Consider the following 23,508-nt stretch of genomic DNA (forward strand, 5'->3'; position numbering starts at 1 on the left):
AGGCAGGCCTGGGGCGGGGAATGTGGTAAGAAGACACACTTCCTAAACTAAAGAAAGGGCAGAATGGAAGTGTGGGCTCCCACCGCTGGCCAGGCCAGGAAGTCCGACTAAGCCAGCAGAGGCTCCCCATCCAACGGGGTGCTTGGGTTTGGGGACAGGGCCCTCACTTCTCTCGGGTACGCCAGTACCCCGCTTGGCCCCGGGAGGCAGAGTGTCCTAGGCATCTCTGGCCCCAGGGGGACTCGCCTCGCAGGGAGCTGATCCCGGAGGGGCGGAGAAAGGAAGGGGGCGGTGAAGGGAAGAGGGCGGTGCGGGGACCCGGGAGCTGCGCCTTTAAGGCCTGCCTCTAGAGCAGGGAACGCAGGGGCCGGGCGCGGGGCGGGGTCTCGGCGGGGCGGCCGCGGGGCTTCACCTGCCGCTGGGATCCCGCGGAACCGAGGCGCGGGCCGCTGCGAGGTTGACAGACGCACCGGCCAGAGGGTGCGCGCCGCCGTACCCACTTCGCCTGGTTCCGGGGAGCCCGGGCGGCGAGGGCGGCGGACGCAGCCAGGCTGGAGGTTCCGGGCAGGCGCGGGGGAGCGGTGGCGGCGGCGAGCGGACTCCGGACACCGGGCAGGCGTCTGGGCACGGCGCGGCGGGGAAGATGACCGCGGGCTCCTGCTCGCTCCTCCTGCTGCTCTCGCTCTCCGGCTCGCTCCAGGTAAGTTGCCGACCCCCACGCCGGCCTCTTGGGAGTCCGGGGCAACTAGGGGCCGGCCCCGGAGGTAGAGGGGCGCGCACACGCCGAGCGGGGCTCTTCTGAGCTTCCCTGGACGTGCCAGTGACCCCGCCGCGCGCTCCGTGGCACCCAGCCCGGCACCCGCGTTCCTCGAAGCCGCCTGCGGTCGGCAGGAGTGGGAAGGCGCCGGGGCGGCGTGGAGCGGCGAAGCGGGGCGAGAGTGTGGGCGGGTGGCCGGGATACCGTCACTGCCCGCAGCGGGACCCGCCGAGCATCCCTCGCCGCCTGGTGCCCGCTACCCGGAGTTTGCTTCGTCCGCGCCGGGACAGGCTGCCCGCTGGCGGAGCCGGCGCACCCTCTACTTCCCCGGAGCTGCGCGCCTCCGGAGTTAGCGCGCCAGCCGGGCTCAGGGCTCAGGGCTAGGGCATCCTGGCGGGGGCGGCCGGGGTACAGGGGCCGTCAGGTCCGGCCGCCTCTGCGCTGGGGCTGGGGATCCTCTGCCCAGAGTCGCCCCGCTCTTCCGGGTGGCGGCCAAGACCGTTTCTGCGACTGGCTGCAGCAGGAGTCCTGGCAGGCCCCGCAGGGCTGGGAGCAGGGCGGGGTGGTCGTGTTCCGGCCCCGTGCGGGAGAGAAATGCGCCCTGGGATCGCAGGGCTCCCGCTTTCTTCTTGGAGAGCCGCGCCGGCCCTCTGCCCAGCTTGTTCTCTGCATTTCGCGGGGTGCAGGGCCTGAGGGGGGGGTGGGCGTGCCGAGAAGCTGAGGGTGGGGGGTGGGGAAACTTTAAAGTGCAAAGTATCAATCATATTTAGCTTGTGTGATCTGACCATATTACCACAAAATTAGAAATTGATAAAGTAATAGTTTTAAAAAATCCCACATATTTTGGAAAATAAAATATTACCACATAACCCTTCCAATAAAAGAGAATCACTAGAGGAATTATGGAATAAATGTAATTGAATGATAATGGACATATTACACTCAAAATTGTGAGCCAAAGCTTAATCAGTACTTAAAGGGAAATCTATAGCATTAAACACATCGGGGAGGTGGCGGTTATAAACAGTGATCCAGGCTTCTTTCTTAAAAGTTGCAAAGAGTAGCAACTGAGCAAGCCCACAGGGGTCAAGAAGGAAGAAATTATAAAGAATGGGGAAAATATAAATGAAATAGAGAAGACAATAGCTTTACAGATTAACAAAATAAAAAGCAGGTTTTTTCACAAGATTATTAACATAAACTTTTGGGAGGATTGGTCAATCAATTAAAGAAGAAAAAGTTCAAGTAAACCAACGACCTGCAAACGTTCCCTATAAAGAGCCAGGTAGTAAATGTTTTAGGCTTTGAGGGCAGTAAAGGGCAGTCTCTGTTGCAATTAATCAACTCTGATGTTGTTGGAGGAAAGCAGCCAGAGACAATACCCAAGGGAATGGACTTGTTTGTGTTCCAATAAAATTGTTATCTATGGACACAAATGTGAATTTCATGTAAATTTCTCGTCAACAAAATAACGTTCTTTTAACCTCCTCCCGCAATCACTTAAAATTGTATGCATCATTATTAAATAGCTGCAAGTGCAAAACCAGGCAGGGGGCTAGATTGGATCGCCCCTAGTTGCAACTTCCAGGAAGGGGGCATCAAGGCCCAGCTGCACTTTCAAGGTCCATAACCATGGAGGACACGCTACTGCTTTTATGGAAAAGGTGACACACCTGAGGATTATGAGAGCTGGATGCTAGGAAGGGAAATGTATTCCCCGAGGGACTGAACCTTGGTAACCCAGGCCCTTGTAGGGACACCAGGTCTTTGCCGCTAACTGCACTCCCTGAAGCCAGACTGCAGCAGCACCAGGTCGCCGCTAGGGGCGCCGGAGCGCGCACATGCGCCCGACCCGCGCCTGACCTCGCGCCAGGACCTGGCAGCCAATCAGAGGTCGCAGCGGGCTCTTGTGCGGAGGCGACGTCGGTGCCTGAGGCTGAGGCGGCTTCCTTGTCGCGGGCTTCGCCTGGGGCGCGCCTTGGGCCTGGTGCGTTTCCCGCAGCTCTAGGACTGACATGGACGCCACCGGTAAGGACTCCGGCTTGGGGTGTGCGGCACCTAGAATGGGCCCAAGCGTTCCCTTCGGGGAGGCAGGAAGGATTCGGTGACTGAGGCCCCGCGGGTCTTGATGGTGTTCCTGGTCCTTTGTGGCCTGAGGGGTCTGTCCCCGCCATGGTATTCCGAAGGGACTGTCTGGTGATCCCCGGTGGGTCCCTTTCGCCTTTCCTCCTGTCCCCTCATTCCCCTCCCTCTGCCGCCCTGAGGGCCTGGCCTCCCGCCCCCTCCCCTCCCCCTCCCGCGGCTTCCCCTCCCCCCGCGGTCCCCACCTGCGCTCCTGGGGAAGGGGCCCCACCAGGCCCTCAGCGCCCTCCCTCCCGTCGGACCCCCTTGTGGTGCCTCTCTCTCCCTCCCTCTCTCTCCCTCTCCCTCTCTCTCTCTCTCTCTCTCTCTCCCCCTCTCCCCCTCCCTCCCCCGCTCTCTCCCTGTTAGAACAACTCAGCAAAATAAAATTCGGGTTTATTGTTGGACAACATTGATTCATACATCAAACAGGCCACAAATAAGTAAATAAACATCAACTTTACAAATAAAAATTTAAAAGGGAAAAAAGAAATCTTTATCTTTGGCCTTTTTAACCATCTCATGCAAACCAACTGCTTATACATACACAAAAATGTTAGTGGAATACTCGGAATAAGATTGATTTTTGTTGTTTTTGCTGGTTTTTAGAAGGTTTTTTTTTTTCCTTTTAGAGGATAGTAGACATGGTCAAACTATGAATAAGGTCAGAAGTAGAACAGAATGCTCATCAGAGATCATTAAAAATGGCTGACTCCTAACAATATGTACAAAAATATAAAACAGAAATAAAAAATACAAACACATTTTCCTTTTTAAAGTACTTTTAAGAAAAAAAGCTGGGCCTTGGAAGTTTCGGTTATTTTTCCCTCCCATGTTGCAAATCCGCGCTGTGGTCCTGGCTGGGGGGTGGAGAGCGCGTGTCTCCTGCGGGGGGCGCTGCCCGCGGTGGGTGGGGGCGGCCTCTCCCCTTGGAGGGGAGCACGTGTAGATCCCGAGACCGGAAGTGGGGGGTGAATAGGTCACGGCGGACTAATTATATTTTTTAAGTTTAATGTTAACTTGTTTGCTGTCTAGTCAACCTCATCGGTCTGTTGCTTCTCGGTGTCCACATCCTCCTCCTCCTCATCTTCAGCTGCCCACTTGCCCGTAGCAGCCTCAGCCTCCTCATCTTCATCTCCACCCTATTCCTCACCATCTCTTTCTACCTCCTCTTCCTCTTCCTCCCCACCTTCTTCCTCTTCTTCATCCACCTCATTGTCAGCCTCCTGTTCCCCATTTTCTTTGTTAGCGTTCCCATTAGCAGGTGCATCTCTTCCGTTCTCTGTCTCCTCCACAACTTCCTCCTTCTCCTTTAAGTCCTTGGTGGTGATATGGGAGCTGGTATCCACGGCTGTGTCTGACATGCTGGGGCACACTGGTGATCTGATCTAACGGATTAGAAAGAAAGCAAGTGTTCGGGGCTCTGGCGATAAAACTGCTCGGTCCGCGGTGGCGGCAGCGCACAGTGGAGGTGGTTGCGGGAGCGGGGAGCCGCCTGGGGAACAATGCAGAGATGGCTTTTCTGAGCAGCCCGTGGGCCCTTCGTTGTCTCTTGAGGGGCTTAATGCATTTAAAAATCGTAAGTCGCTTTTATAACCCCGCCCCCGTCTCCACTTCGCACAACCTTCCGGCCCAGACTGTTTAATGTTTTTTTTTGTTTGTTTTTTTTGTTTTTTACCATTTATTTTATCTTTGTTTTTATTGTGGGTAACATTGTGGTAACATATATACAATGTAGTATTTCCCATCTTAACCACTATCATGTATAAAATTCAGTGATATTAATTACATTCACAGTATTGGGCTACCAACACCACTATCCATTACCACTATGCATTACCAAACTTTTTCATTACCCCAAACAGAACCTCCATGACCATCAAGCATTAAGTCCCAATTCCCAACCCAGCCCACAGTCGCTGATAACGTATAATCCAGTCTCTGTTTCTGTGTATTTGCTTATTCTAGGTATTTCAAGTAAGTGAAATAATACAATATTGGTCCTTTTGTGTCTGGCTTATTTTACTCAACATGCTATCTTGATGGTTAATCCATGTTGTAGTAGGTCTCAATACTTCATTCCTTTTTATGGCTGAATAATATTCTATTGTATGTATATACCACATTTAGTTTACTCATCAGTTGATCAACACACAGATTGCTCCTACCTTTTCCTACCTTTTTTTTCTCTTTTAATTCAATTTTATTGAGACATAGCCACACACCATGCAATCCAAATACAACCAATGGCTCACAGTGTTATCCCATAGTTGTGCATTCATCACCACAATCAAAATTTGGAAATTTTCACTACTCCAGGAAAATAAGAAAAGAAAAGAAAAAATAGGAAATCCAGAACATCTCCTACCCCTGTCCCCCCCATTGTTGATCCCTAGCATTAAGGTGGTAGATTTGTTAGTGTTGAGGAAATTCTATTACAATATTACTGTTAACTGTAGTCCATAGTTTGCAATAGGTGCATTTTCCCCCATATACCACTCTTACTAACTCCTTGTAATAGTTCTGTACATTTTGTCTACTTCATGAAGGAAAATTTCTAATATTTGTACTATTAATTGCAGTCATTGTTCACATTGTCCAAAAACTTAAGATTTACTGAGTTATGCAGTCATGTTTTAACCTCGGAATTTCCTTCTGTTGATATAAATGACTCTAAACTTCCCGTATCAACCACATTCATACCCAATTCAGCACTGCTGATTATACTCAAAATAATGTGCTCACATCGGCTCTGTGCATTTCCAAACAATTAAATTTAACCTAGTTAAAAACTGTACATTTTAGCAACTGCTCTTCATTTTCTAGCCTTATTCTATCTCTTGCCAATGTATATTCTAGATTCTGTGTCCATGAGTTTGCATAGTATAATTAGTTCATATTAGTGAGATTGTACAATATTTGTCCTTTCGTGTCTGACTTATTTCACTTAAAATAATGCCTTCAAGCTTAATCCATGTTGTCACAGGCTTCAAGATTTCATTCCTTCTCAGTGCTGAATAATATTCCACCATATGTATATATCACATTTTGTTTATCCATCAGCTGATGGACACTTGGATTGTTTCCATCTTTGTGGATTGCAAATAGTGCTGCTATCATCATCAGTGTGCAGATGTCTGTTCACGTCCCGGCTTTCAGTTCTTCTGGGTGTATACTGAGTAGCGAGATTGCCAGATCATAGGGCAACTCTATACTTAGCTTTCTGAGGAACCACCAACCATCTTCCACAGCAGCTGTACCATTGTACGTTCCCACCAACAGTGGATTAAGTGTTCCTACTTCTCCATATCCTCTCCAACATTTGTAGTTTCCTGTTTGTTTAATTGTGGCCATTTTACTAGGTCTGAAATGATATCTCATTGTGTTTTTTTTTAATTAAATCCAGTTTTATTGAAATATATTCACATACCATATAGTCATCCATGGTGTGCAGTTAACTGTTCAGAGTACCACCCTATAGTTATGCATTCATCACCACAATCTATTTCTGAACATTTTCCTTACATCAGAAAGAATCAGAATGAGAATAAAAAATAAAAATAAAAAAGGACACCCAAATCATTCCCCTCATCCCACCCTATTTTTCATTTAGGTTTTGTCCCCATTTTTCTACTCATCCATCCAAACACTAGATAAAGGGAGTGTGATCCACAAGTTTCCACAATCGCACTGTCACTCCTTGTAATCTACATTGTTATACAGTTGTCTACAAGAGTCCAGACTATTGGGTTAGAGTTTGATAGTTTCAGGTATTTACTTCTAGCTATTCCAATACATTAAATCCTAAAAAGGGTTATCTATATAGTGTGTAATGATGTCTACCAGAGTAACAATGTCCACCAGAGCATAGTGCATAATGATGTCCACTTGGCACACTTCCGGCCCAGTTTAATGCTTTTTAAAACATTTAAAAATTCATTTCTTGATTTCTTTCTCCAATTGCCTATTTCCCTTTTTTTTCTTGTTTGTTTTCTGTGTGTGTTGGCCCCAACTCTAGTGCAGCCCCCCTTGACTCTCGTGAAACCCCTGAGACCTGGGACCAGGGTTTTGATGTGGGCAGTTCAAAGGTGGAGTGTTTTATTTACTGACTTAGAGTAGATTGGAGAAACAGGTTTTTGGGAAACTGAGATCAATTGTTTTTTCAGCTAAGTGTAAGATGCTTGCTACAACAACCAAATGGTAGTGTGTTGTAAAATATCCCTAGATAATGTTATGTATTACTATACTTTCTCTCTGATTGGCTCTAGGATGTGACCTTCTGCTTGAATTATCTCAAGAGCTTTAGAAATATGAGTGCACACCTGAGGTAAGGTGAAAGAGGTTTTTATAAAAAGGTTATATGATGTATTCTTCAGTTTTTTCCTAATACCTCTGTGCTAGAATATTACTATCTATGCAATGTTTCCTGTAGGAAACTGAATGTACATGATAAATTCAGGCCACTCATTAATCCAGATATTTCCAGAGCCCTCTAAATTGCTGCCTTAAAAAAGAGGAGGGGAGAACCTAAGATGGCGGCTAGGTGAGACAGAGCATAAAAACACCTCTGTGAAAAATGCTAAATAAAAACCAGAAACTGACCCAGAACACCACTTCCAGAGAAGCACCATCCAGACAAGGTCTGCTAAATCCACAGGGAACGTGCATTGGGTGAAACAGAAGTCTGCATTCTGAAACGAGTGAGTGAGTCAGCTGAGAGTCCCTCGGCCACGCTGCAGTGTGGGGAAATTGTGGGTTGGTGTTTGGAGATGGACTAGTACTTTAAAAGAAAAATAAGCCTGGGAGCAGCTACAGATATGACAGGAGTGGGCTGGGCTAATGCCTCGGTGTCTGCCATGGAGGATACCCCTTCCTACACCCACTGCTGATTGTCTCGGGCCCAGGGGAGCAAACGGAAGCCAAAGGAGAAAAAAAAAAAACCACGACTTGCAGACATCTCCCTGGTAGGCGGGGCACTCCTGCCTGGGACCGAACCCACAGCACAGAGGCGCGCCGAGAAACCCAGAATGACAGGGAGTCTTTCATGCAGCACCGCTCACATGCCACAATATCGGTCATGGACAGTGGCCTTTAATACAACCATGGCTGATTGTCCCATAGCTGGGAGGGGGGAGCTGTGTGGAAAGGGGGAAGTTAATGCATCCCATTCAACCATCTTTGAAGTGGGCTGGGAATGCTCCGGCACAGCCCGGCATCCCAGGGCTTCCGTGGAGGCCAGTGTGCACTTGTGATATGGCATGGCCCACCCTCCCTCAGCAGAGGTCCTGGAAGTGCACAGCAGAAAAGGGGGAACCACTCAGAAATCCCAGGGAACTTACACCAATACCAAGGACTTTTGGGTCAGCAGCAGAGGACAGCCTTAAATCTCTGGGGACACCTGGGGGTTTGATTATTAAAGCTGCCCTTCCTCCCTACCTGCTCAGACACACACCCCTCATTAAGGGCGGACAGCACCAACATCACACCCGAAGTAAGTGCACCAATTGGACACCACAAGAATCAGATCCCCACACACCACAAAGTTGAGGAGAACTGACTTGAGGGGAATAGGTGAGTCATGGATTCCGTCTGCTGGTTAGTTAGAGAAAGTGTACACCATGAAGCTGCAGTTCTGACAAATGAAAAATCAAGTAAAGCAAATGCCAAGAGGCCAAAAACAGAAAATCTTAAAGCATATGATAAAACCAGACGATATGGAGAACCCGAACCCAAACACCGAAATCAAAAGATCAGAAGGCACATAGTACTTGGCACAATTAATCAAAGAACTTCAGATAGGCAATGAGAGCATGGCATGGGATATAAAGGGCATGAAGAAGAAAATGGCACAGGATATAAAAGACATAAAGAAGACCCAAGAAGAGCATAAAGAAGATACTGCTAGAGTAAATATAAAGAAACTGTAGACCAAATTGAAAAGACTCTGGATACTCGTAATACAAGACTAGAGGAAGCTGAACAACAACTCAGCCTCCTTGAGGACCACAGAATGGAAAATGAAAGAACAAAAGAAAGAATGGGGAAAAAATCAAAAAAACAGAAATGGATCTCAGGGATATGATAGATAAAATAAAACATCTGAATTTAAGACTCTGGTATCCCAGAAGGGGAAGAGAAGGGTAAAGGTCTAGAAAGAGTATTCAAAGAAGTTGTTGGGGAAAACTTCCCAAACCTTCTACACAATATATACACACAAAGCATAAATGCCCAGTGAACTCCAAATAGAATAAATCCAAATAAACCCACTCCAAGACATATTCTGATCAGACTGCCAAGTACTGAAGAGATGGAGCAAGTTCTGAAAGCAGCAAGAGAAAAGCAATTCACATACAAAGGAAACAAGACTAAGTAGTGACTACTCAGCGGCCACCATGGAGGTGAGAAGGCAGTGGCATGACATATTTAAAATTCTGAGAGAGTAAAATTTCCAACCAAGAATACTTTATCCCGCAAAACTCTCCTTCAGATTTGACGGAGAACTTAAAATTTTTCACAAACAAATGCTGAGAGAGTTTGCTAATAAAAGTCCTGCCCTACTTCAGATACTAAAGGGAGCTCTACTGACAAAGAAACAAAGAAAGGAGAGAGAGATACAGAGAATTTTAACAGACATATATAGAATATTACATCCCAGGTCACCGGGACACACATTCTTCTCTAGTGATCATGGGTACTTTCTCCAGAATGGACTGTATACTGGTACAAAAAAACAAGCCTCAATAAAATTTAAAAAAATATGAATGAATTTGTTCAAAGCACATTCTCTGACCACAATGGAATAGAAATAGAAGTCAATAACCATCAGAGACTTGGAGAATTCACAAACATCTGGAGGATAAAAATGAGAGGGAGCGAAAACATTCCCAGAGAATCAAAGTTGAGGGACTTCATCATCAGTAATCCGGCCTATAAGAAATGCTAAAGGGAGTTGAGCAGGCTGAAAGGAAGGGACACTAAACAATTGACTGAAACTACATGAAGAAATAAGGATTTCCAGTAAAGATCACATGATAAATATAAATACCAATATTACTGTAATGTTGATTTATAACTCCACTATTTAGTTCCTACAGGATCTAAAATACATGAACTGTAATGATAAATCACTGGTTTTGGACTCAATGTAAAATATGCAATTTTTGACAAGAACTACATAAAGGTGGGGGAATGATGGAGTATAGGAACATAGTTTATGTGTCATATGAAAGTTAAGTTGGTATCAAAGAAAAACAAGATTGTTATAGACTTAAGATGTTAAATTTAAGCCCTATGGTAAACAAAAAGAAAGTATCAGAGAATATGAACATAGAGATGAAAAGTAGAGTAGGGGTTCTGAGAATGGGGGAAGGAGCAATGGGAGTTAAGAAATGAGACAGGGTTTGTGCTTGGGGTGAAGGGAAACTTCTAGAAATTGATGGTGGGAAGGTGATAGCATTGCAACATTCTAAATGTGATTAATCCCACTAATGGAATGCTAGGGAGGGGGTGGAATGGGAAGATTTAGGCTATATATATGTTTCCACAATAGAAAAAAAAAGTCTAAACAGATGACAATTAAATGCCAAGGATGATCCTGGATGGGATCTGAAGATGGAGGAGAAGAGGCTCAAAGGGATACAAATGGGACACAAGAGAATAAAAAATGAAATATAAAATGTAAGCTTTATATCAATGTTGAATTTCTTGAACTTCTTAGCTGCATTTAATGGGATTGCATAAAAGAATGTTATTGTCCACAGAAAAGGTATATGTGAATTATATTGTTTGTTCAGAGAGATATGTGCAGCTTGCTCTCATATGTTCAGAGGACAGAGCAATAGATGATTAATGATAGATAGGAAGGGAAAGAAAGAGATGGTGGTGTGACAGGATCTTAAAGGTGATGGATCGGGTTATCAGGGGAGGGGGGTCAGGGTATGATGGAGTTCTATGTATGGGGTTTGTCCTGTTTTTGCAACTATTCCTGTAAGATTGAATTTATTTCAAAATGAAATTTATTAATTTTTAAAAAAAGGAGGATGGCATTCTATCACCCAGTCTTTTGAAAGGTAAGATTGAGTAACTAAGAGTACCAGAGAGATGAAAGCGAAGTAAAGCTGTGATTTTTTTTTTTTTTTACCATGCTCTGGGGCAAAAATGGGTTGATATATAGTTTTTACCCTAAGATTTCCATTAATGAATTAAAGTAGTTCATTCAATGGAAATGTGTATTTTTTGAGGAGTTTACATGGGGTTGTGACGGAGGTGCCAAGGAGCCCCAAGGATTGCTGACCAGGCAGAACATACCAACCCTGAGAGGAAGCAAGACATCAAGCCTCTGAAACCGTGAGCCAATAAATTGCTGCTGTTAAGCCAAAAAAAAAAAAACACCACCACTTACATGGGGTTAGTTTGTTTCCTTCTCTGCCCTTTCATTTAGGGCTTTATTTTGTGAAGTAATTGCATGCAACTGGATGGGGGGTGGTATCTGAATTCATTACATGCCAGTAGGTGAGATTATAGGTGAATTTTGCCCAACACATTGAAGGATACAGCTCAGTGAGATCCCATTCTATCAGTTATCTATCACCATGTAACAAATTATCCTAAAATTGGGAAGCCTGAAATAATGTTTATTATCTCACGCAGTTTTGAAGGTCAGGAATCTGGAGTGGCTTAGCTTGGGTAGTTCTGGCTCAGGGTCTCTCTTGAGACTATGGACAAGAATTTGGCTGAGTCTGTATTCTCTGAGACTTGCCTAGGTTGGATGACTTGGCTTTTGGCCGGAGACCTCATTTCCTTACCCTTTGAATCTCTCCCTGGAGCAGTTCCTGTCATGTTCCCCCCAAGAGAATGTGTTCAAGAGAGCAATCTTGCAACCAAGATGACCAAAACCAGAGTCTTTTCATAACCTAATTTTTGAATTGACATAACATCATTTCTGCCATATGTGATTGGTCCCACAGCCCAACCCTGGTACAGTGGGGGAGAGGACTACACACGGTATGAACACCAGGAAATGGGATTCATTGGTGGTGGTGGGCATATTGGGGAATGTCTACCACAGCCATTTATTCACCATTCTAAACTTTCTCCATAAAATCTCAGGCATTGTCCCATTACTTCTGGTGAATTATTTGGTTTCCAGCTGAGGTGAAATCCTCTGCCTCCACACTAAATCCAACTACTCTTGTTCATTCAAGGATATCATTCTAGGAAGTCTCCTCTTTGTCCTGGATTATTAAGTGTTCTGTCTCTCTGGATCATCTCATGAGCAAACATATTAATTCTCATATCGTCTCTCAATAAATGTCCCTCTTTGCATGAGACATCCCTGTCCTGCATATTTCATTTTATTTTTTCTGGTTCTTACAGAAAAATTTCTCAGTTGTCTGTGTTTGTGGTCTCCAATTCTTTTCTCATTCTCCTTGAAAATCACTCTTGTCAAGGTCAACAACAAATTCCCTATTGGTTTATTTCATGGTCCATTTTTAATTTTCAGAGTATTTCATCTATTAGCAGCATTTGCCAGAGTTCAGTTCACCCTACTTCTAGATAATTTTTCATTTAGATTCCAGGATGCTTCCTGTCTCAGCAGCTCTGAGTTCCTTCTTGATACTCCTGTTTCCTTCTCATCTCCCTGACATTTAATGGCTGGCATGTCCAGGGCTCTTTTTTCTCAATCTAACTCTTTCCCTAGGTGATGTCATCCAGTTTTGTGCTCTAACTAATGCTATATTTATTTAAAGTAATGTATTTCAAATAATATAAATATATATTATTTATATAAGACTCCCAAATATATGTACCTAGCCAATACCTCTGCCTAGTCTCTGTTCTCATAGATGTACCTGCTAAGCATCATCTTTTGTGTGTCATCCTTTCTTTCACACCCAAAGTCCAATCCATCAATAAATTTTGTGGGTTATGGCTACAAGATTTTGACTCAGAATTTTACTTCTTCTTAGTACAACCATTTCTTTACACTATTTCATAGCTCCAATATCTATTTTTGTATTATTCTAGTATCTTTATTACTTGTCTTCCTGCTTTCACCATTACTCTCTACATTATGTTCTTCACACAGCAGCCAGTGTAAAGCTTTTCACATGAAAGTCAGATGATATCCTCCATCAGAATCATCCTCCCACTAGGCTCTAGAGAAGAATTTGTTCCTTACCTCTTCCAGCCTCTGGAAATCTTCCTCTCTTTTATAAGTACATTTGGGGCCCACCTGTAAAATCCAGGATAGTACCCCATCTCAAGATCCTTTACTTAATCACACTCACCAAGACCATTTTTCCAAATAGGTAAAGTTTACAGGTTTAAGGAACTTGGGGGGCCATTATTCATCCTACTGTATTCCCCATTCCTTCTTTCCCCCAGCCCATGACAACCACTAGTTCACTTTCAATCTCTGTGCTGTACATATGCCTATTCTGGACATTTCATATAAATGGAATCACATGATACATAGTGTTTTATGACTAGCTTCTTTCACTTAGCATAACATTTTTAAGGTTCATCCATGTATTAGCACACATCTCATTCGTTACTATGTCTGGATAATGTTCCATTGTATGGATAATATTTCATTTTTTTGTCCATTCATCAATCAGTGGACATTTTGGTTGTTTCTACTTTTTGGCTATTATGAAGCATACTTCTGCAAATATTTGCAGAAAGAGTGGCTGGGGGATGACTTCTGGAGTTGTGCCTTATTTAGCCAGACCACTATTTCTTGTTGTTTAATGTAGTTTTACTGAGGTATATTCACATACCATAGAATCACCCAAAGTTTACAATCAATTGTTCAAAGTATCATCACATAGTTGTGCATTCATCACAATTTTTGAACATTTCAGAACTCCAAAAATAAGAATAAAAATAAAAGTAAACAAGAATACTCAAAACATTTCATACTCCCCCCCAATTATTCATTTACTTTTTGTCCCCCTTTATTCTGCTCATTTATGCATACACTGGATAAAGGGAGTGTGAGCCACAGTTTTTCACAATCACACAGTCACTACAACTATATATACCTATATAGGTACGCGATTGTCTTCAGAAATCAAGAATACTGGAATGCAGTTCAACAGTTCCAGGTATTTCCTTCTAGCTATTCTAGTAAACTAGAAACTAAAAAAGGGATAGCTATATAATGTATAAGAATAAACTCCAGAATGGGGTGGGAGAAAAAAATAGAAAAGAAAGCCCCTTTTCAGAGCCTGTCACCAGCCCCCCACTTGCACTGGTCGACTGGTGTTGGTACCTGGTTCTCTCTGCCTCTTTTCTTGGGACGTGTCCATTTTCCAGTATTCTGAGTTCAGCCAACTCTAAAAGCCTCTGTTTTTATTTATTTTTCTGTCAGCCCCTCCGTCTTTGCTGTGAGCAACTTCAGGGTACTTTCCTGCTTGCTCAGGGTTTATGTGTGCTTGTGGCTTGTATTCAGTAGTCCAGATTTGTTAACAAAAACCATGATTGGAGCTTGGTTGAGTTCCTTTTTCTCACTCCAGGTAGCCTGCTTCTTTCTCCCACAGTGAAGTTTCCACTCAGCCTGCCATGCTGGTTGGGGACGGGTGCCAGCTCTGCAGTTTGGGGAGTTTTACTTACAGTTCTATGCTGTGATCTCAGCCGTTCCCCCTATTCCAGGCAGGTGTATGATAGTGTCCAGTCAGGGATGTCCCCACTTGTTGGAGACTATTTATTAGTTGTTCCTGGCTATTTATTAGTGGCTCTAGAGGACTAACTAAATTCCACACCTTTCTATGCCACCACCTTGCCCTCCCTTGTGATCTGTTTCTTAGTTGGTTTTTGTATATGGTGTGAGGTTAGGGTCACTTTCATACTTTTGCATTTGGGTATCTGGTTTCCCAGCACCATCTGTTGAAGACTGATCTTTCCCCATTGAGTGCACTTGGCACCATTTTGAAAAGGGGTGCCATAGAGGAGAGTGCCTGTTTCTGAAATTTCAATTTGATTCTATTGGTCTATGTATCTTTCCTTGTGCCAAGACTGCACTGTTTTAACTACTGTGGTTTTGCAGTAAGTTTTAAAATCAGGAAGTGTGGGTCTTCCTACTTTCTTTTACTTTTTCAAGACAGTTTTGGCTGTTTGGATCCTCTTTCCCTTCCATATAAATTTGACAAGTAGCTTTTTTATTTTTTGAAAGAAGACTGTTAGAAATTGGTATTATATTGAATCTGTAAATTGCTTTGGGTGGAATTGACATTGTAACAATATTTAATTTTCAAATCCTGGAACAGGGAATGTCATTCCACTTATTTTAGGTCTTCTTTGATTTCTTTCAGCAATGTTTTGTAGTTTTCCATGTACAAGTCCTTTACATCCTTGTCTAAATTTTTCCTAGATATTTAATTCTTTTCATTGCTATTAACAAATACCTTTTTATTTTTATTTTATTTTGTTTTATTTTATTTTATTTTATTTTGAAATAAATTCACAGTTATAGGAACAGTTGCAAAAACAATACTAGCCCCATACAAAGAATTCCATCATACCCTGACCCCCCTCCCCCGATAGCTCAGTCCACCAACCTTAACATGCTGTCACATCGCTGTTTCTTTCCCTCCCTCCCTATCATCCATCATCTATTGCTCTGTCTTCTGAACATATGAGAGCTAGCTGCACACATCCTTGAACATACACTGTAATTCACATGTACACTTCCCATGAACAAGAACATTCTTTTATGCAATCCCATTAAGTGCAGCTAAGAAGTACAAAAGATTCAACAATGATACAAAGCTTACATTCTATATTTCCTTTACCTATGTCTCAACTGTGTCCCTTTGTGCCACCTGTCCTCTATCCTCCATTCCATCCAAGTTCATCTTTGGCATTCAATCATCTTCTATTTAGACTGTCTTTTTTTTTTTCCAGTTGTGGAAACATATATACAGCCTAAATCTTCCCATTCCACCCCCTCCCTCCCTTCCATTAGTGGGATTAACCACCTTTAGAATGTTGTAATGCTCTTTCCCACCATCCATTACTAGAAATTTCCCTTCACCTCAAACAGCAACTCCACCCTCATTTCTTAACTCCCCATTGCCCCGTCCCCCATTTCTCTTAACCCAAACTCTACCTTTCATCTCTATGGTTATATTCTCTGATAATTTCTTTGTGTTTGCTGTGGAGGTTAAAATTAACCTCTTAAATCCATATCAATCTTGTTTTTCTTTGATACCACCTTCACTTCAATAGGACACATAAACTATGATCCTATACTCCTCCATTCCCCTACCTTTATATAGTTGTCTAAAATTACATATTTTACATTGAGTTCAAAACCATTGATTTATCATTAGAGTTTGTGTAATTTATATCATGTAGGAAGTAAATAGTGGAGTTACAGTTCAAAAATTATTGACTTCTATTTGTATTCCATTGTGGTTGGAGAATATGCTTTGAGTATGTTCAAAAATTTTTTTAATTTCTTGAGGCTTGTTTTATGTCCCAGCTTATGGTCCCTTCTGGAGAAAGATTTGTGATCACTAGAGGAAAATGAGTGTCCTGGTGCTTTGGTATGTAAGGTACTATATATTTCTGTTAAAATTCTCTTTATCTCTTTCTCCTTTCTGTTGTTTCTCTGTTGGTAGGGCTTCCTTTAGAATCTGAAGTAGGGCAGGTCTTTTATTGGCAAAGTCTCTCAGGATTTGTTTGTCTGTGAATAATTTAAGCTGTCCCTCGAATTTGAAGGAGAGTTTTGCTGGATAAAGTATTCTTGGCTGGAAATTTTTCTCTCAGAATTTTAAATATGTCATGCCACTGCCTTCTTGCCTCCATGGTGGCCGCTGAGTAGTCACAACTTAGTCTTATGTAGTTTCCTTTGTATGTGGTGAATTGCTTTTCTTTTGCTGCTTTCAGAGCTTGCTCCTTCTCTTCAGTATTTGAGAATCTGATCAGAATATGTCTCAGAGTGGGTTTATTTGGATTTATTCTATTTGGAGTTCACTGAGCATTTATGCTTTTTGTATTTATATTGTGTAGAAGGTTGGGGAAGTTTTCCCCAACAATTTCTTTGAATACTCTCTCTAGACCTTTACCCTTCTCTTCCCCTTCTGGGACACCAATGAGTCTTAGGTTTGGACGTTTTATTTTATCTATCATTTCCCTGAGATCCATTTCAATTTTTTCAATTTTTTCCCCATTCTTTGTTTTGTTCTTTCATTTTCTGTTCTGTGCTGCTTGAGGTGGCTGAGTTGTTGTTCAGCTTCCTCTAATCTTGTATTATGAGTATCCAGATTCTTTTTAATTTGGCCTACAGTTTCTTTAATTTCCATAAGATCTTCTATTTTTTTATTTACTCTTGAAATATCTTCTTTATGCTCTTCTAGGGTCTTCTTTATGTCTTTTATATTCTGTGCCATGCTCTTCTTCAAGTCTTTTACATCCCGTGCTATGTTCTCATTGCCTGTCTGTAGTTCTTTGATTAATTCTGCCAGGAACTGTGTCTTCAGATCTTTTGATTTGAGTGCTTGGGTTCAGGTTCTCCATGTCGTCTGGTTTTATCATATGTTTTAAGATTTTCGGTTGTTTTTTGGCCTCTTGGCATTTGCTTTACTTGATCTTTAATTTGTTAGAATTGCAGCTTGGTGACATACACTTTCTCTAACTAACCAGCAGATGGCGTCCGTGAGTCACTTATTCCCCTCAAGTCAGTTCTTCCCAACTTTGCGGTGTGGGGGATCTGATTCTTTTGGGGTCCGATTGGTGCACTTAATTTGGGTGTGTTGTCAGTGCTGTCTGCCCTCAATGAGGGGCGTGTGCCTGAGTGGTTAGGGAGGAAGAACAGGTTAATCAACCCCCCAGGTATTCCCAGAGATTTAAGGCTGTTCTCTGCCACTGACACAAAAGTCCTTGGTATTGGCGTAGGTTCCCTGGGATTTCTGAGCGGTTCCCCCTCCCTGCTGTGCTCTTCAGGACCTCTGCTGAGGGGGGGAGGGCTGTGCCATGTCACAAGTGAGCGCCAGCCTCCAGGGAAGCCCTGGACCGCCAGGCTGTGTAGGGGTGTTCCTAGCTGGCTTCAAAGATGGTTGAATGGAATGCATTAACTCCCCCCTTTCTGCACAGCTCCGCTCTCCCAGCTCCCAGACAATCAGCTGTGGGTGTATTCAAGGCCACTGTCCATGGCCGATACTGTGTCGTGTGAGCGGTGCTGCGGGAAAGACTCCCTGTCAGGCTGGGTTTCTTGGCTCGGCTCTGTGCTGTGTGTTCAGCCCCGGGCAGGAGTAGCCCCGCCCGCTGGGGAGAGGGCTGCAAGTTGTGCGTCTCCTGTTTGCTCCCCTGGACCCGAGACAATCAGCAGTGGGTGTGGGAGGGGTTATCCTCCACCCCAGACACCGAGGCGTTAGTCCAGACCTCCCGTCTTATCTGTAGCTGTTCCCAGGCTTCTTTTTTTTAGAAAACGCCAACCCACTGTTTCCCCTCACCACAGCGTGGCTGAGGGACTCAGCTGACACACTCACTCGTTTCAGAATGCAGACTCCTGGTTTCACCAAATGCACATTCCCTGTGGCTTTAGCAGAACCTGCCTGGCTGTTGCTACTCTGGAAGTGGTGTTTTGGGTCCTTTCTTGTTTTTTATCTAGTGTTTTCCGTGGAGGTGTTTTTTTTCTCTGTCTCACCTAGTCACCATCTTAGGTTCCTCCTCCCAGAGTCTTTTTAATTTGGCCAACAGTTTCATTTATTTCCATAAAATCTTCTGTTTTTTTAATTTACTCTTGCTATGTCTTCTTTATGCTCTTCTAGGGTCTTCTTTATGTAGCTTATATCCTGGGACATGGTCTTCTTGATGTCCTTTAGATCCTTTGCCATGTTTTTGTTCCTCAATTGCATTTCTTTGATTAATTCTGTGAGGAACTTTGTTTCTTCTGACAACTTGATTTGTGTTTTTGGAGTTGAATTCTCCATATTGTCTGTTTTTCTTATATGCATTGAGATTTTCTGTTGTATTTGGCCTCTTGGCATTTGCTTTGCTCGACAGGGTTCTTTCAATTTGTAAAAAAAAAAGAAAAACGCTATCTAAGTTTTCAGAAACACTGGTGACGTAAACTTTTGCTGACTAACCAGCAGATGGCATCTGTGAGTCACCTATACCTCTCAAGTCAGTTCTTCACCTTGTCCCTGCGGTATGTGGGAAAATGATTCTTGTGGGGTCCAGCCGGAGAACTCAGCCTAGATGTGTTGCTGGAGCCGTCTTCCCTGAATGCGGGGTGCTTGTACGGGTGGCCAGGGAGGAAGGACAGCCTCAATATTCAAATCCCCCCGGTTCCCAGAGATTCAAGGCCGCCGCAGGAGTCCAAACCTTCATTTCATTTCAACCCCAGCCCCTCTCTCTCACTGTCCCACAAACCACCGGACTTGGCGTAGTGTCCCTGGGATCTCCGAGTGGGTCGCCCTGCCCAGCCGCGATTTTCCAGGACCTCTGGAGGGAATGCCGTGCTACGTCATCAGTGCATGCTGTCCCTCAAGGGAAGCCCCGGGCCGCCGGGCCGAGCCGGCTTGTTTTCAGCCTGATGCAAAAATGGCCGAATGGTGCATCTCCACACCCCGCTCCTCACACAGTTCCTCCTTCCCAGCTCTGAGACAACTGGCAGGGCTCTGGGCTGTGGGCACAGCCCCAGGCAGGAGTTTATCCAGCCCTCCCGGGAGCAAGCTGTTAGCCGCGGGGTTTCATTCGGCTTCTGGCACTTCCCTCTGTTCCCCCAGCCCCAGGGATGTCTGCAGCGGGCTATCTTCCAGGCCAGACACCAAGAGGCCGGCCCAGCCCCCTCTTGCTGTGTTTTACTGCGTGGTTCCCACGATTGCACCTGCAGCCGCTCCTGGCTTTTTCCCTTTTATTTATTTATCTTTTTATTAAAAGAGCCCGTTGGTCTCCAGATGCCAAAGCCTGGCTTCCCCAGATCGCCACATGGCTGTGGGACTTCCAGCCAGCTTACTCACTCATTTCAGAATGCAGACTCCCAGTTTCACCAAGTATACAGCCCCTGGGAACTAGCAGATCTTATCCAGCTGGCTCATCGCTGTCACCGGTATTCTGGGTCACTCTCTGGTCCTTATCTAGTGTTTTCCATGGAGGAGTTCTTAGACTCCATCTTGGTTTCTCCATGAATACCTTTTTAATGCAAGAAGAGCCTTTTATTACAATTAGCCCAAATTCTCAAGTTGTTAAAAAATCTTTAATACAATGAGGACTATCATCTGTTTCTCTGGTCATTTAGATTAGTGTTTTGTGGCTTCTCACTATTTGATTGGAGAAAACAAATCAACATGGATCACCATGCTTTTTGCTCTGACTTTTAGGGCACAGAGTGTATTATGTATGGCCCACACTTAAATCATGAAGGGAGTGTTTTGACTTTTTAATTATGCTTATTTTTTCATGATTTCTTCACATTTCTCTTTTTAGTAAAAGGGTTTTGAAACAGTGACTTTTTCCTGCTTTATTGTCCATATTGTTTCATCTATACAGATGAATTGTTCATATTTTAAATCTTTTAATACTTTTTCCAAGTTGTTGATGACATTACCTAGAGTGTGGAAAACCTACAATAGATAAACTTGCAGAAAATAAAGAGGCTTTGTAGAAAAATGCCCCTCCTCACATAGAAAAGAAATACAAGCAAAAATGTGATGATGTCCAAAGAAAATGGAATAAACTGAAGCTTGAGGTTTTCAAAGATATGCATCTGCTTGAAGAAATTATCCCCAAGCTCAGACCTTTTCAGGGACATCCAGATGCCATTGGGGGTTCAAGTCTATTACCATATAATGTTGTAATAATGTATAAAAATCCCAGTAACAGTAGTTGAGTTTTTTGCATACTTTTTTAAATCATATTTTTTATTGTGGAATATAACATATATACTTAGATGTGATAACTTTCCAAATGCAATTTATCAAGTAGTTAGTAAATTTCAAAAGAATGTTATGGGTTATAGTTCCATTGTTTCAGATATTTCCTTATTGTGAAATATAACATATGCAAAATGTAGTAACTTTAAGAGTATGATTTAACAAGTAGATATATAGGAAATTTCCAAAAATGTTTTGAGTTACACTACCATATACATATATACATATATATATATATACACACATATATATATGTGTGTATATATATATATATATATATAGAGAGAGAGAGAGAGAGAGAAGTGATAATATACAAATTACAATTTAACAAGTAGCTATAGAGCACATTTCAAAGAATGCTGTGGGTTACATTTCTACCATTTCAGTTCTTTCCTTCTAGCTATTCTAAAACCCTAGCTACTAGGAAAAAGAAAATTATATAGAGATTCAGTATTCATAATCCTTTGTTAAATTCCATCTTCTCTGTTGCTACCTCTTCCTCTGGTACTTTCCTGATCTTCAGGGATGTCTAGGCAATGACCACGATAACATTTTCATGTTGAAAAGTGGTGTTGAGAGAGATTGCAAGAGGAGCCAAGAGGTCACTCTGGTGGGCACTCTTACGCACAATATAGACAACCCTTTTTAGGTTCTAAAGAATTGGGGTAGCTGGTGGTGGATACCTGAAACTATCGAACTGCAACCCAGAACCCATGAATCTCGAAGACAATTGTATAAAAATGTAGCTTATGAGGGGTGACAATGGGATTGGGAAAGCCATAAGGACCACACTCCACTTTGTCTAGTTTATGGATGGATGAGTAGAAAAATAGGGGAAGGAAACAAACAGACAAAGGTACCCAGTGTTCTTTTTTACTTCAATTGCTCTTTTTCACTCTAATTATTATTCTTGTTATTTTTGTGTGTGTGTGCTAATGAAGGTGTCAGGGATTGATTTAGGTGATGAATGTACAACTATGTAATGATACTGTGAACAATCGAAAGTACGATTTGTTTTGTATGACTGCGTGGTATGTGAATATATCGCAATAAAATGAAGATTAAAAAAAAAAGAAAAAAAAGAAAATCTACCATGTTGTAATCTTGGGAAACTGATTTGTACATAGCCATTTTATGAATAAAGAAATTCTGTGTTTTCTTATAAAGAAATCAAAAAAAAAAAATGAAAAGTGTTGACATTATGGGAAAAGGGGACACGTGATTGATATTCTTGAAGAGTATTGGCTCTGGGTTTTGGGACTTAGCTGGCATAGGAATTCTCTGGAGGATTTATTTCTGAAGAATAACCTTAGTGAGTGAATCTTTTATAGAGTCTCTGATAGGGATCCAGGTATTCTTTAGGGTTCTTGGAAATAATGTTGACTTGGGCTTACCTTTCTATGGCCATTTGGAATATCTGGCTGCAGCTTGCATAGGAGTAACCTCCATGACAGCCTCTTGACTCTATTTGGAATCTCTTAGCCACAGAAATCTTAGTTTTTTGCCTTTTTTTTTATGCTTTTCGTAAAAAAGGCATTCTCAACTCCCCGATGGCCAGTCAGGCTCATTCCTGGAATCCATGTCCAACATTGCTAGGAAGACTCATTCACCTGGGGGGGCCATGTTCCACATCAAGTGGAGGGTGATGAATTTATTTGCAGAGTTGGGCTTAGTGAGAGAAAGTTCACATTTGAGCAACAAAAGAGATCTCTGGAGGTGACACCTAAGCATAATTATAGGTGGTCTTATCCTCCCCTTTACCACCATAAATTTCCCAAGAACAAGCCTCAATATCAAGGGTTTGACTTATAAAGTAGGGGGTTCCTAAGTTTACATAATATGTGTATGTCTACAATAATTCATCCATAGCTCACCTTATCATCTGCGTTGTATACTTCTAATCACTCTCCATTTTAAACAATTCTCATGACCCATAACACCCAATAACTCATTTCAGCCCTTAATTTTTTGTCCCTAGTATTTGTGTGGTACTAGTAAGGTATTCCTATTAATTATAGTCCCTAGTATGTGTTAGGTAGATTTTTCCCATATACCATTCTGTTTTGAACTCTCTGTACTAGTGTCATACATTAGAAATATATCATGTGAGCTCCTATCTATATTTGTAGTGCTTATCTGTGGGATACACGCCTTTAAACAACCCGTTTCAATCCTATTCACTTTCAAGAAAGCTCTGATACTTGTAATCCCATTAGCAAACCGTCATCACCCCTCTCCATTCCCATACCTTTGAATTCACTCTGATTAACATAGCTGAACATGTTAGATTATCATTTCCCTCCACAAGCTTCTATTTCTAAGTCTCTAATGTTCTACATTATAAGACGTTGATTTTACATTGTTCAGGGAGTTCATAGTAGTGGTAACATATAATATATCTCCCTTTATATCTGATTTATTTCTCTCAGCATCATAGCTTCAGTGTTCGTCCATTTTGCCATAAGTTTCAGGACTTTGTTCATTCTTACTGCTGTATAGTGTTCCATTGCGTGTGTTGTGTTTGTGTGTGTATATATATATGTTCATGTATATATATACACACACTCTGCATTTTATTTATCTACTCATTTGTTGAAGGACACTTGGATTGTTTCCATCTTCTGGCACTTGTGAACAGTGCCATTGTTAATGTTGGTGTACAAATTTCCGTTTGTGTCACAGCTTTTATAAACTCTGGGCATATACCAAGAATTGGAATTGCTGGATTGTAGGGTAATTTAATATCCA

At 42.8% G+C, this 23,508-nt stretch overlaps 1 long non-coding RNA gene and 1 pseudogene across 1 annotated transcript in view; one reads left to right on the plus strand and one right to left on the minus strand.

Moving 5' to 3' along the window:
• The first annotated feature begins 411 nt into the window (after window positions 1–411).
• LOC119525092 overlaps window positions 412–23,508 on the plus strand; it is a 39,258-nt gene continuing 16,161 nt past the window's right edge. The window contains exons 1-2 of the long non-coding RNA XR_005214916.1: window positions 412–700; window positions 11,119–11,224. This is a non-coding gene — a long non-coding RNA (uncharacterized LOC119525092). The remainder of the gene's footprint in view (window positions 701–11,118; window positions 11,225–23,508) is intronic.
• On the minus strand, window positions 3,910–4,242 carry LOC119525088 (annotated as a pseudogene).

This window comes from Choloepus didactylus (assembly GCF_015220235.1).
Source record: "Choloepus didactylus isolate mChoDid1 chromosome 23 unlocalized genomic scaffold, mChoDid1.pri SUPER_23_unloc6, whole genome shotgun sequence".
In the NCBI taxonomy this organism is placed as follows: domain Eukaryota; kingdom Metazoa; phylum Chordata; class Mammalia; order Pilosa; family Megalonychidae; genus Choloepus; species Choloepus didactylus.